Here is a 15,279-nt window from a genome sequence, read left to right as displayed (position 1 = left end):
AAACTCAAAATATTTACTATGAATGTTTCCCTGTCTGCCGAACCGAAGTGCACATATCGCCAACTAAAGAACAGATAGCAGTTGTACTGCACCACTGACTGGCACTCTGGGACATTGGCCACTGTATAGATGGTGTACTTAGTGTACCTGCAATTGTCTGCGAACACAGTGGACACCATATGCCGTCCACAAACCCCTAATGCTAAAATTACCTCTTTGCAAAACAGAACACGTGTCAAAAATTTGTTTGCTCACTAACCAGCAACACAAATTCGACTCAGGTATTCACCCATAAAGAAGCTCTTCATCGTATGTCAGACTCCACAGACAGCTAAGGGATCGTCACTAGAGTAACAGAATAACAACTCTCTCGCTGAGGAACAACTTAAAGCACTGCCTATGGCAAAAGCAATACTTCGCTAAATTTGACTGTCACATTCTTGACTGTCGCTCTCATCAGCGGAGACTCCACGTCGAACTCTTGGGGCAGAAAAGTATCCTCAATCGATCCCCAGAGGGAAGTGTTGTCTCCACACTATACCCCGCTCACTCTGGCCGTGCGGTGCCAACAATTGCATTCAGGCGAAGAAACCAAGTTGTTGTTGTTGTTGTTGTGGTCTTCAGTCCTGAGACTGGTCTGATGCAGCTCTCCATGCTACCCTATCCTGTGCAAGTTTCTTCATCTCCCAGTACCTACTGCAACCTACATCCTTCTTAATCTGCTTAGTGTATTCATCTATGGTCTCCCTCTACGATTCTTACCCTCCACACTGCCCTCCAATGCTAAATTTGTGATCCCTTGATGCCTCAGAACATGTCCTACCAACCGGTCCCTTCTTCTCGTCAAGTTGTGCCACAAACTCCTCTTCTCCCCAATTCTGTTCAGTACCTCCTCATTAGTTATGTGATCTACCCATCTAATCTTCAGCATTCTTCTGTAGCACCACATTTCGAAAGCTTCTACTCTCTTCCTGTCCAAACTATTTATCGTCCATGTTTCACTTCCATACATGGCTACACTCCATACAAACACTTTCAGAAACGACTTCCTGACACTTAAATCTATACTCGATGTTAACAAATTTCTCTTCTTCAGAAACCTTTTCCTTGCCATTGCCAGTCTACATTTTATATCTTCTCTACTTCGACCATCATCAGTTATTTTGCTCCCCTTTACTACTTTAAGTGTCTCATTTCCTAATCTAATTCCCTCTGCATCGCCCGACTTAATTCAACTACATTCCAATATCCTCGTTTTGCTTTTGTTGATGTTCATCTTATATCCTCCTTTCAAGATGCCGTCCATTCCTTTCAACTGCTCTTCCAAGTCCTTTGACGTCTCTGACAGAATTACAATGTCATCGGCGAACCTCAAAGTTTGTATTTCTTCTCCATGGATTTTAATACCTACTCCGAATTTTTCTTTTGTTTCCTTTACTGCTTGCTCAATATACAGATTGAATAACATTGGGGAGAGGCTACAACCCTGTCTCACTCCCTTCCCAACCACTGCTTCCCTTTCATGCCCCTCGACTCTTATAACTGCCATCTGGTTTCTGTACAAATTGTAAATAGCCTTTCTCTCCCTGTATTTTACCCCTGCCACCTTCAGAATTTGAAAGCGAGTATTCCAGTCAACATTGTCAAAAGCTTTCTCTAAGTCTCCAAATGCTAGAAACGTAGGTTTCCCTTTCCTGAATCTATGTTCTAAGATAAGTCGTAAGGTCAGTATTGCCTTACGTGTTCCAATATTTCTACGGAATCCAAACCAAGTAAGCATAACAAAATCAGTACCTCCCACTACAAGGGACACGAATCTGCCAGTCAATAGGCTAAAGCTTATACCTCTTTCACAAGATTTTCTGGAAGTTTCCATTTCCCCTTCTAGATCCTTAGCAACCTCCCAATCAAAAATTTGTCTCTGCTTTCTGGCAAGAGGAGGGCTCTGGCACTTTTAGTGAGAAGATTTCTTGGAGTACAGCTCACGACCGTCGTTTGTGATCCTGTGCATTCCTGCCTGCTAAGGTGGTGGTGGTGGTTAGTGTTTAACGACCCGTCGACAACGCGGTCATTAGAGACGGAGCGCAAGCTCGGGCTAGGGAAGGATTGGGAAAGAAATTGGCCGTGCCCTTTCAAAGGAACCAACCCGGCATTTGCCTGAAACGATCTAGGGAAATCAGGGAAAACCTAAATCAGGATGGCTGGAGACGGGGTTGAACCGTCGTCCTCCCCGCTGAGAGGATGTCTTTTCGCCTTGTTGCACCCCCGACTCAAATTGTTAGTACGTGCTGCTAGTCAATATCAGCCAATGATATGGTTAATAACACGACTGGACATTGTGAACAGTGATCAAACATGAATACAAATCTAAAAGAACATGAAATGTGTGATGTAAAAATGTTGCTGCCTTACGGTAGTACCTACAGTAAAACATAATAAACTCATGGATGTGGTTTACGTGACAGCAGAGACCAACAGAACGTAGAAACCAGTAAAGATACATTTACTAGTCCTTACTTTTTGGCATCAGGGTGCCTCAATTGGCTAAGCTTGATGGAGGGTGTATCTGGTGCTTTCTTATGACTCGAAGAAATTTTAGAAGAGAAATGAAGCAGTATGTACAATAAAATACAAAAACACAAGGTTGCAATGTATTTGTCAGTGCAAATCTACAGAATTTTTAAGCGAGTAAAGGAACGTTAACTAGCCTTTATGACATCATTATGCCTCAACAGGATACGCTTCGTGGAGGCTGTATCTAATGCTTTCTTGTAACTAGAGAACTGAAGCTCATCGTGAATGAGTTGGGTGAGGATCGAGAATAAATTGCTTAAATTATAATGTTACACTAAATACATGCAAGTTAATGCTAGCAGGAACGCTAGGATACCAGTGGGCGAGGCTAGCGTGGCTATGTGAACAATGGCAGAGAATTCGAGGGCTAATATGACAAGTAACAAATCTACTCTGATGGAAAGAACACAGTTCACAAATGCGGCGCCTGATCGTCGAAAGTGACGAGAGACTAATCGGCCGCGCGGCCAGCACTGGCAGATTCTTCAATGACCTGCCTCAGACACTGAACCCGCTTCACCCTATGAAAATGATCGGACTTAGCTTCTAGTAGCACTTAGTTGCACAGGATAGACACAGGCTAGCACAATGTATCCGATTTGTGTGTAGTGCCTTGTGGGGTTTGATAATAGTTTCTTATCCTGCAAGCCTATTTGTCTCAGTCAGTTATCTAGATCTATCGCCCTTTTCTGAAAACGTTTCAGCTTGTATCGTCAGGCACGAGAACCATGAGTTGAATGAGCCTACTTCATAACTGGAAATTAGCGTTTGTTAGCTCGTAGCCCTGATTTGCTTGCGGGGCGCTACAGACAGGACATAATATTTTTGGTGCCAGACGTGTGGTTGGACACAATTGGGAATCTGTATGGGGCGGTGATAGCCCTGATCACAGAAGTGAGAAATAGGTACAGCATATATTCACTTCTGAAGCCCACTCAATCCGAAATCAGGAAAAGACTCACGGCTTTGAGAGGTAAAACGTAGATGAGGTACAGTAGTGCCATGAGGTGAAGAAAGGAGAAGGCTGTTCTGACGGGTCATGGAAGTCCCTGAATGGCGCCAGCTCGACAATGCGGGAGGTGGATTGGCAACAATACTTGACAGCATGATCCTCCTGAGACGAGGCGGTAGGAGCTCCTGTGACAGGTTGGCAGGGTCTGCCAATGACACAAGAGGCGAGTCAGCAGCGTGCTGCTGCCGCCCACCATTCCAGGAAGGCGGCGATTCAGTCATCAGATGCAACAGGGAAGCGCATTAGCTATTAGAAAGCAGATTAGCAATCAAGAGCATGTGGCTACTGGGTTGGGCCGGTGGCACAGGTAGCACAACTGAAAGATGATTCAAACTGTCAGAGGCGACCTAGAAGGGCAGCGCAGTACACAGAGACACTCCAACAAGATGAGAATTTTACCAGTAAAACAGGGTGTGAAATGATCAACTAGAGTCAAATGATAGTCAGGCCATGCAGTCGTCACTAATCAGAAAGCAGTGTTTTACTGACACATTAAATCTATTGCCATAACATTTTCATGGCAATAAACCACAATTAAATGAATTTTCGGATAATTTTGATAGTGCTTTTGAATTAATGTCCCCACAACTTCATAAGGTTTTACTTGCATTTGTCAAGGTGTCCACAGTAGGAGCTGCTGTGAGCAAACTGCTGGTTAGGGACCTGACGATCACTTAGCCTGCTGTTCATTGTATTGTAATAAAAAAATATGATTGCAAATGGACGTTTTATACTGGTAAAATGTTTGCTGGAAGACAAAAGTGCGGTTACAGCATCACACAGTGGGAATCACACGTTGATGCTTCATAATATCGTTTCAGGGAAGCCGTTAAGTGCATGATTATATAACCTGAATTAGAAGGTAGCATTGCCCTAGTTTTAAGATTAAGTAGAGCAGTGTTCATTCAATGACTTTCTGATGATCATCTTAGGACAACAGTAAAAGCTAGGGGAGAGACTATTACAGTCTTTGAAGCCATCTATATAGCCACCACAGAGGAAATTACTATCACAGCTGGTAGGGAGAAATGTAACCCTAGTACCAGAAATTGACAAACCTAAGAGATTTGGGTGTTATAATTGAGGAAAGGTAGTGGTAAAAGGTTGTCATACACACCATTGGCTGTGGGTGGTGGAGTCTTTGAGTTAATGGATATCCAAAGAGAACTGTGTAAATTACTAGGGCACAGCGCCCTTTACACCCAATCTGGTGATGTCATATGTTTTAAGTGCAACCAGAGAGGCCATTATGCAAAGCAATTTAACGAATGTGCATGGCCCACGAAAATAAATTATATGAAACTGAAACTAGAAAGAATGCAACACTTGTATCTTGTTGGGCAAAATATTTGATGCATTCCATTTCTTTACATTATAATTTCCCCTTTAAGCACTCTACATGTTGTCATTTTTGTATCTTTAGTATCTTCTGGAAAACATTATGTATGTATTTGTGTTTGCCACTTTCAGTTGTTACTTGAAGATGGCCTAACAAACTCTTATTTTATCATTTTATAACTGAAATACTGTCTATGAATTTTTCATACATCTTACTCATTCAGAATCACAAATTTCCTCGGGATTGAGATGATGCTGCAGCCTGAAAGCCGGCCGGGGTGGCCGAGCGGTTCTAGGCGCTACAGTCTGGACCCGCGAGACCGCTACGGTCGCAGGTTCGAATCCTACTTCGGGCATTGATGTGTGTGATGTCCTTAGGTTAGTTAGGTTTAAATGGTTCTAAGTTCTAGGGGACTGATGACCTCAGAAGTTAAGTCCCATAGTGCTCTGAGCCATTTGACCCAAATTTTTGCAGCCTGAAATTCACTACAGATACAGACGAAATACTTGTACAAATGTACAATTATGTGTAAAATACGTTAGATTTGTGTGAAAAATATGTGTAAGTGTGAAATTTTGTGAAATATGCATATGGAGGTGAAGCTGTATACGACTTTTAGGATTACATTTATTACATGCCTATTTATGCACCGTATAAAAAGAGATAACTAACTCATAAGTACACTAACACTACCTCATGTAAATCTAAGTTAACATGTTCATTGTTAAGAGAAATTTGTTTACACTAGACATTTGTATCAAATTTCTGGTCACTGCCCACATTGTAATGTCCTACATTGCACTATACTTCTGTTACACTGCATGCGTACATAGTCAAACATACATACACAAACACACACACACACACACACACACACACGCGCACACACACACACACACACACACTTGCAGCCGATATGAGAACCTTGCTGATATTTCTGCCATTCTGTTGAATTCTTTATGCTGTCCCTTAACCCTTCTCAAAAACCTGAATCAGCACCTCAACATAATGAATTAGATGTTAAGCGAATGAAAATGGAAAATGTTTGAATTATTCATCACAGATTCTGTACATTGGGTTTTAAAGGAAAATTCATTAATGTATGAAACATTACAGCAGAATGATATTGTTTCTCATTTAATATCGCTAATGTTAATTTCTTCCATTCCCTACCGTATGTCATCTAAAACACTCGACTTTATAGTATGAATTATTTAAGATGTATGACTATAATATTTTAGGGTTAGTGATCTCTTTAATACCCTACAGTTTCCTTCCCTTCTAGAAAATGCCTGTTTTGTAGGTTTACTCTGGGAAAATCTACCTCTTGTTCCATATGTGATTGGTGCCCTTTGTGAGATAATTGTTGATGTTCTACTTGATGTCCACAAAACGTTGTTTATATGTGATCACATTTTGTAATTAGAATCGCAGGCAGTATAAATAGATACAGAAAGGGAGCTCAGTTCATATGTATTTTTAATTGTTATTCTAATTGCACTTTTCTGTAATTTTAGTGTTGTGCCTATGTTTTGTAGACAGAATCTGAAAACATCACTGCATAGCTAAAGACGGAATGTGCAAAGCAACAGTATGTAACAATAAGTCATTGACTGTTACTCTCTGATGACATGTCTCTAACGGTAAAGCATATTAATGGCATTTTATTCATTGGTGTCTGATATAAAAGCTACATAGTTTACATTCATATTTAAATTTACAGAGTCCCTTTCTATCTTTAAGTAGAAATTCATGCTGTCAGTTTTCTAAATATTCTGTGTAAATTTATTGCATAATGGCCTGTTACAACATCTTTTAACGTTTCATTTGATTTCTTTACTAGGAGTTCTTGCTTTCTGTCAATGATTTCAGTATTATTGTCACCTACAAAAAGAATTTTTCCCTTATGTCTAACATTGTCTGGGATGAGATTGACATATCTCACAAATAACATTCATTCTAAAAAGCTGCAGTGTAGGACTCGTACATTAATATACTTGAAATACAAGTTTTGCTTTATTTCAAGCCTATGCTAACTGTACCCTTTGTGCCATGTTTTTCAGATATTACTGTTATAAGTCACTGCCATTTTCCCTTATCCCAAATGAGTCTAGTGTTTTTTTAGGCATAACTTTACTGTCAACCGGATCAAAAGTTTTTGATAGATGCAAAGATATCCTAGCGAAACATTCATATAAAATAAGCGTTGGTACATTCTGATTCATTCAATCTTATTTTTCTGAATCATTATAACTGATTAGCTAATGGGCAAAACTAGTGCAATACACGATTTGAGAAGTTTCCATCAACAGAATACAGACAGTTTTTCTCTCATATAAATTTTACATTTATGCAATTAAGTCACAAAACTTGTTAATAAGATTTTATATGTAGGGCAGATGAAGACAAAGCCTTCACTGAGTGTAACAGAGATAAGCAGACGAGTAACAATCGTCAGGAATGGATGTGGTAAACTGAGTAAGGTTTCCAGTACCAACCTCCTGATGTGTCTCTTAAGGAAATCTCACAAGCATGTGTATTAACCGTTTTGAATCAAAACAGCGAGTCACTGAGTTCAAAAAATTATTCAAAATTAAGGTTTTTCTTGCTGAACATGGAACGATGTATGTTAGGTATTACTAGAATAGGAAGCGAAACAAACAAATAGGACAGGGAACAGACTGAGGCCGAGGAGGTAATTATATCTGTAGTGAAAATGGATCGTATATACAATAAATACCCAGGTGATTTATAGTAGACTGAGTGAAAAAGTCTTGTGATGGAATTCAGGATAAGAATAGAACCTAACAACGATTTAATGGAATGGACAATGTCGCCACTGTAAAACATGTAGGAGCAAAACGAAGTCGCTTGTAGTAATGCACAGAACAATATCTAGTGGTATTTTTATCTGTCAGTGGTGTCGAATGTCTGTTTATGATGCTGGCTCAAAATATACACTCAAATAAAGTACTCTTTTTCACCCAGCTCATGATAAATAAATGGCTGTCGTCCCCACTGTTTCTCACATATTAAACAGTTCACATATTTTCATGGGTGTGACCCGAGTCATGCGTTCGGGGAACGATGCATGACTTGTTAATTCTACACTAAACATTATTGTCTTACGTTTGGCTATACAGGTTGATTCTTGTTAACGTTTAAACACATCCGAAGGGATGCAGGCATAGGCTACATGGGGCCGCAAATGTCGGCAAACACCTCATAATGAATGATAAATGTGGAACATGTGACGTCACCAGATGACGCGCCTCATCGGACTTGCAGCGGCTGAGCCAAACAGTGTGTCACACTTAATCATCCCAACCGAAGTCAAGTATTCACGCCTGTGTGGTTCTGGGTCCACGTGTACGGCTTTAGCGCATGGAGATCAGAGTTCGAGTCTTGCATCTGGCAGGCAGTATACTTTTCATTGTCCGAGACAATTGTGTGCTTAAATTGAGCTAAGACTTATTATTTATTAAATGACCTATCTTTCTGACTCCACTGGTTTATTGCAAAATGCAGTACAACGGAAACCTATCGTATTGCGTCACAAGTGATAAGTATAAGCTTCTGAATACCACTGTTACCAGTAAATGAGCTACGTTTTCTTTACTAAATAATGTCTGTAAACAAAACAGTATGGGAGGAAAGGAAAGAGTCACAAAATAAAAATACCTTATGTGGTTATAGTGGTAACAATTATTCTGTAACTTCTACGATTCGAACAGATAACATTCTCGAAATATGTTCGTAGTTGGCACCGTTTACTCAGAAGCAAGTATTCCATCGCTTAATTATCCCATAACACCCAACCCAATCTGGTGACGTCATCTGTTCAACATTTCTCATCCATTTTGGGATGTTTGGCAACATTTGTGACCCATGTATCTTAAGCCTAGTTTACACGACAACACTAGGTTGCAGGCAACAGTGCTACAGGCCACTGCGCATGCGCGCCACGCGTTTACGCAACTCGTTGGTGAAACTAAAACTTTCGGCGTGTTCAACCTTTGGTGACACTAGTTGCATGAGTTTTGAGGTTATGTGTGTTAATAGAGTGTAGACGAACTTAAATATGAAATGGGGAACGGAGAATAATGTTCGCATTTTGGATGTCTATGCTTTGCGTAGGTGTTTGTCGGATTTCAGCGATGCTGATTACAAATATAAGCAACATATTGCTGGCGCTGACACCTTCATGAGCGATCATAACATAGATGCTTTGACATTGTTCGAGCTGCAGGACAAAATGTATTGAGTTAGGAGCACATATACAACTGAATTAAGAAAAATACAAGCAAATGTAATTCTAGCTGTGGGATTGCTCACGTCTATAAGACCAAAATCCCATCGTTCGAGATTGACAACCCTTTGTTAAGGAATATTGTTGACAGGAGGGAAGGCTATACTAATTCAAGAAGCTGCATTCTTTATTCAATATTCATCCATCTAAAACGTCGCTGCAGTGCTCCTCATTCACATACTTAGAATTTTGAAATACTGCCACTGTACAGATCTATCTTCAAGAGAGTAGTGTGCAAACCATTCTCTTCTTAATGCAGCCTTCTTCGAATAATTATTGTTGCTAATGTTAATAATTATTACTGTTAATGTTAATAATTATTGGTGTTAATGAAATAGCGTAATCACCAACTACATCCGTATCTTATAGCATGCCGAGTGTTCTCGATTGTAATGCTCGCAGTGTGATATGTAATTTCAGTTCTGGAGACAGTGCTTCTTGCATTACAGTAATACCATAATTAAATCTATTTAGAAGAAATGTGAACTTTTCTGGTGACATTCTAAGATAATTAAAAGAACTTCTTGGATCTTCCGTTATACATTATTTCAACAAGGATGCTAAGCAACCGATCTGACGTATTTTCTTCATCCAGTCACTAGTCGAAACACAATTCCCTTTTTTTTTATGCAGCGATTCCACGCAACAAAATTTACCTGCATCACATCTCGTGCGACGAGCAGCTGCCAAAACTTTCATTTCAGGCACGACTCAGGGGCCCACAAAACGACGAAACTGAAGCGTATACTGGTGTCGCCGTGTCTACAGTCATACATGAAACCACTTGCGTGCGACTCATTCCACACAACGAGTGGCGCAACCCAATGTCGTCGTGTAAACTAGACTTTACATTAAATTAATTGTCTCAGCCTCATCTACAGGGTGTTACAAAAAGGTACGGCCAAACTTTCAGGAAACATTCCTCACACACAAAGAAAGAAAATATGTTATGTGGACATGTGTCCGGAAACGCTTACTTTCCATGTTAGAGCTCATTTTATTACTTCTCTTCAAATCACATTAATCATGGAATGGAAACACACAGCAACAGAACTTACCAGCGTGACTTCAAACACTTTGTTACAGGAAATGTTCAAAATGTCCTCCGTTAGCGAGGATACATGCATCCACCATCCGTCGCATGGAATCCCTGATGCGGTGATGCAGCCCTGGAGAATGGCGTATTGTATCACAGCCGTCCACAATACGAGCACGAAGAGTCTCTACATTTGGTACAGGGGTTGCGAAGACAAGAGCTTTCAATTGCCCCCATAAATGAAAGTCAAGAGGGTTGAAGTCATGAGAGCGTGGAGGGCATGGAATTGGTCCGCCTCTACCAATCCATCGGTCACCGAATCTGTTGTTGAGAAGCGTGCGAACACTTCGACTGAAATGTGCAGGAGCTCTATCGTGCATGAACCACATGTTGTGTCGTACTTGTAAAGGCACATATTCTAGCAGCACAGGTAGAGTATCCCGTATGAAATCATGGCGGTGAATCGAGGAAGTACAGTACATACTGACAAAACTAAAATGAGCTCTAACATGGAAATTAAGCGTTTCCGGACACATGTCCACATAACATCTTTTCTTTATTTGTGTGTGAGGAATGTTTCCTGAAAGTTTGGCCGTACCTTTTTGTAACACCCTGTATATCTATTCGGAGTGTTAGAAAGGTTAATAAGAATGGCATTGCAGAATAAGTTGTATGTACTCTGTATAACATACAGTACTTACGTTATTAAAGTAGTAATTCCCAACAAAATAATAGACTTCGTAAAAATCCGGAGGGACAGTGTCCACATTGTAAGACATTGACACGTAATATTTATATTCTGCGTTACTGAGAAATAGATTTACTTTTTTAATATGCGGTTTGTGCAGTTAAGTTCGAAGACTTTATTGCAGAGTATGAGAATATTAACTAGTGGTAAGCAACCAGTTGTGCAAAGCACACGTCTCGTAACAACACCTCATATTCCTGTACATGAGAACCATGATAGCGAGTTTAAGGAAATTTGGCGGCCCGTTAATAAGGTCGTCAGCACACTGGTGCCGCCTGGCGGCCGGCCTCGCAGTCATTACACTTCATTAGGCGCTCGCTTTTTACGACAGCGGCTTCCCAATTGCGCATGCGCCCGCGCCGCGGCCTAACGACGCCCGTAAATAACCGAACGCTAAATACATATTTAAATGAGGGTTCGGGGAGCGCCGCGCAGCGCGGTGAAGCGGCATTTACGCGGGCAGAAGCGGCGGCCAGCGGTAATGGCCGCGCTGCGGCGTAATTATGAGGAGTGAAGCGTATTTGTAAAGCGTCGCCACGAGTATAGGTGTGAACTCCACGCAGGAGCGCGGAGATTAACGGCTGCTGGAGCAGCCTCTTTTTCCCATCCTGCCTGTCCGGCACTGAAGAAAAACGCGAAGAACAAGAGTAGAACAGAGGAGAGAACTTCGAAAGCTTGAGACCTAGTAGCGCATTTCCAATCGTCTGATTCGTCTCAACTGTCGATGACAACGTTGTCCACTCCCTTTATACTCGCTTTGCTAAAATAAGACCAATATAATGAACTCTAAACAGTACAAGCTAGTCAGACGCCTCATTAAAGTCTCATTCTCACAATTTGTGGCAAGCTCATTATTCCGAGGTTACCTGGCTACATACTTCATCTCTCCACACTTTCAATCTCTCTGAAGCATTCATTTGCAGATACCTGTACTTGTAGTTAAAGGGTGATTATTAATGACGTTGTTCTTGGCACGAAAGGAACAATAACGTTCCTATCAGCAATAGCCCGGTGATGGCCGGTGAGTCTGCAATAAGGCAATGTCAGATAATATATTACGCTACACACTTAATGTTATTGATCTGTTTTATCTTTAACGCGTATTTGCCGATGTAGATAGTACTAATAAAATACATTATTCTCTGTAGCGTTGTTTGTGTGACTTCAGCAAAGTCGAAACTCGAAAGTGCGTTATACATTTCAGGAGGAAGCTCAGAGAGGCTTGTCTACGGTCGAGAGGCCACACAGATTTACTGAGTGGCTTGTTCTGATAGGCGGCACCACGATACCGTTACAGTAATTTTTTCCCTGTTTTCTACCGTTGGCCTCATACTGTAACATCGTTCAACGTCATCCACTAAATCACTTGCGTACATTTTGTAAACAGTAATGGCCCTATAATGCTTCTTTAGCATACTACTGAAATCATTTTACATTTGTAGATTCGACCCTTGGTACTCCTACAAGCTATGCTAGAGGTTGTAGGAATCCCTCCCTCTTCTTTCAAAAGGCCAATTGTTGTCCCCGCAACGTAGCTTCCTCCTTTCAGCAGACACGAAAACCATCTCATTTCATTAATTATATTTCGTTTTCTTCCCTATCACCTTGCCTTTGGAAAATTTTGTAAAACGATATCATGTTTAACTGATCGTCCAGTGAGTTTTGTTTCGCACTGGCTTATAAATTTCACTTTTCTTCTCTCCCATTCGCTACAGAACCATCTCATTCGTTATTCTGTCAGTCCAGCTGATTCTTTATCAGTGCCTGGAGAAGCTGCACTGCATAGTCTAAATTTGGCCGGCTGGTCGAGGTATACAGTTGTAAGTAGGCTGTTTAGGTTTTTATGTTAGTAACGCCACTTAGTGCTCTGTATGAAAATCGCTGACTGCGCTGTATGCAGTCTGTGTCTGGTTGGACTCAGTGTTGGAATATTCGCTTGCGTAGTATTGGGCAGTTGGATGTCAACAGCGCGTAGCGTTGGGGAGTTGGAGGTTAGCCGCCAGCAGTGGTGGATGCGGGGAGAGAGGTCAGAGTTTTGAGAGGTTACTATGAGCGGACGATCTGGTCGTGTGTCCGTCAGAAAAAAGAAATTTGTAAGACTTTTCAACATTATGAAGGTAAATACATTGTTTGTTCTCTATCAAAATCTTTCATTTGCTATGCCTATCAGTAGTTAGTGCCTTCAGTAGTTAGAATCTTCTATTTAGCTGGCAGTATTGGCGCTCGCTGTATTGCAATAGTTCGAGTAACCAAGATTTTTGTGAGGTAAGTGATTCGAGAAAGGTATAGGTTATTGTTAGTCAGGGCCATTCTTTTGCAGGGATTAGCGAAAGTCAGATTGCGTTGCGCTAAAAAATATTGTTTGGCAGTTTAGTGATGCTCAGAATAAATAAAGAGAGAACTGTCTCAATACGTCCAGTTTCGCTCAGATGTTTGAAAATCAAATAACGTAAGAGTTTTTCCAGTACTGTCATTTTTTACATGCAAAGGAGAAGTTTCATACAGTATCCAGATTGCTGGGACATTCAGATGTGATAGTGGTCTGCTTGGAAACGTGAGTTTAGATATATTCGTCATAGAGATTCTGGCCGATTAAGTGTGATCACCAAAAGGAAGGTCTGCGGTTTTGTGCATCAAACGGATCATAATCCCTTCACATGTGGATCCGCCATCCAAAATCAAGCAGTGGACTACCTGCAACATTCTGTCATCCTGCACCAATCGTGCAGCCAATCTAAGAAATTACTGTACCATGTGTAGGCCGCCTGTAACAGCACAGCACTCACTGTCACATTTGGAGAGCAGGAAGAAAGACTAGGGTCTAACATCGAGTCAAAAACTAGGATATTAGAAACGGAGCGCAAGTTCGGAATGATTCAATGTTGGGGAAAGAAATCGGCCGTGCCTATTCAAAGGAACCAACCTAACATTTGCTTGCAGCGAATAAGGGAAATCACGGAATGCCCATATGCGTATTTGAGCTTCTGTCCTGCAGAATGAGAGTCCAGTATGCTAACCACCATGCCACCTCGCTCGCTCGCTGATGAATAGCGTAGTATTGTGTTCAGGCAGGAAGCTCCATTCAGCGCTACCACGAGTGACCATTCTCGGAGAATACTGCATGACTCTAGAAGAAGTCCCATTCTTCCGATGTTTGGAGATGCAGAGTGGTGCCGCGTGGGATTAGCCGAGCGGTCATGCTGCAGTCATGGACTGTGCGGCTGGTCCCGGCGGAGGTTCGAGTCCTCCCTCGGGCATGGGTGTGTGTGTTTGTCCTTAGGATAATTTAGGTTAAGTAGTGCGTAAGCTTAGGGGCTGATGACCTTAGTAATTCCATAAGATTTCACACACATTTGAACACTTTTTTTTTTTTTTTTTTTTTTTTTTTTTTGCGGAGTGGTGTTACCCTTGGTGCCATGATGTGGTGAGGCGTTGGGTATGACTTCAGGACACAGCAGCTGGTAGTTGGGGGAACTATGGAGACGCAACGGCATACGGCATCCTCAGTCCTGATATGTTTCATTTTATACAACAGTACCACGGTGTCATTATCTGACAAAACAATGCTCGACCACTTATAGCAGGTGTCTCTATTGACCGTGTGACGTCGAAGCTCTGCTGTGGTCAGCAGTATCCCCATATCTGCACCACGTGTGGAACCAGCTTGGACGTTAACTTGGTCCCAGTGGCAATATTTAGAATATGAAGAAGTAGTTACAACAGCTGTGGGCATCAGAGGATTCAACGGCTTTATGGTACCCTTCCAAACTGAATCAGTTCATGCATCCAGACCATAGCGGGGTTCCACGTCATATTGCTGTAAGGGCTCATACTGCCAAGTCTTTTGAAAATCTGACTCCATTTTCTAATCACTGCAGTAACGCCAAACACACCCCCTGTCCGTCAGGTTTCATTTTGTTTTCTCCCTCCTTTCGGGGTGTTTAACTTTTTTGTCAGGCAGTGTATATTAACAACGAAAATCGTTACCTCAAACGAGATGTTTCTGTGATAATTGCGAATGTGTGTTCACCAGCCTTTAATGGCTTCATTAAAAAGTACGGTCCTAGTTAGCCAAGTTGCACTTTATGGAACTGGTATTGTATAGCTTTAGTGACTGTTAAGAACTGCTTTATGCAATATGTAGCTGTAACGATAGATTTTATTACAGACCATCAGTTTCGGTCTGTACATCAGAGAAGTACAGAAACACACGTAACAAACTGCGTAACATAAGAGTGTACAGGTTTTACGTGAAACAACA

This window comes from Schistocerca piceifrons, chromosome 5 (assembly GCF_021461385.2).
Source record: "Schistocerca piceifrons isolate TAMUIC-IGC-003096 chromosome 5, iqSchPice1.1, whole genome shotgun sequence".
NCBI lineage: Eukaryota > Metazoa > Arthropoda > Insecta > Orthoptera > Acrididae > Schistocerca > Schistocerca piceifrons.
Note: the sequence above shows the minus strand (reverse complement) of the source record.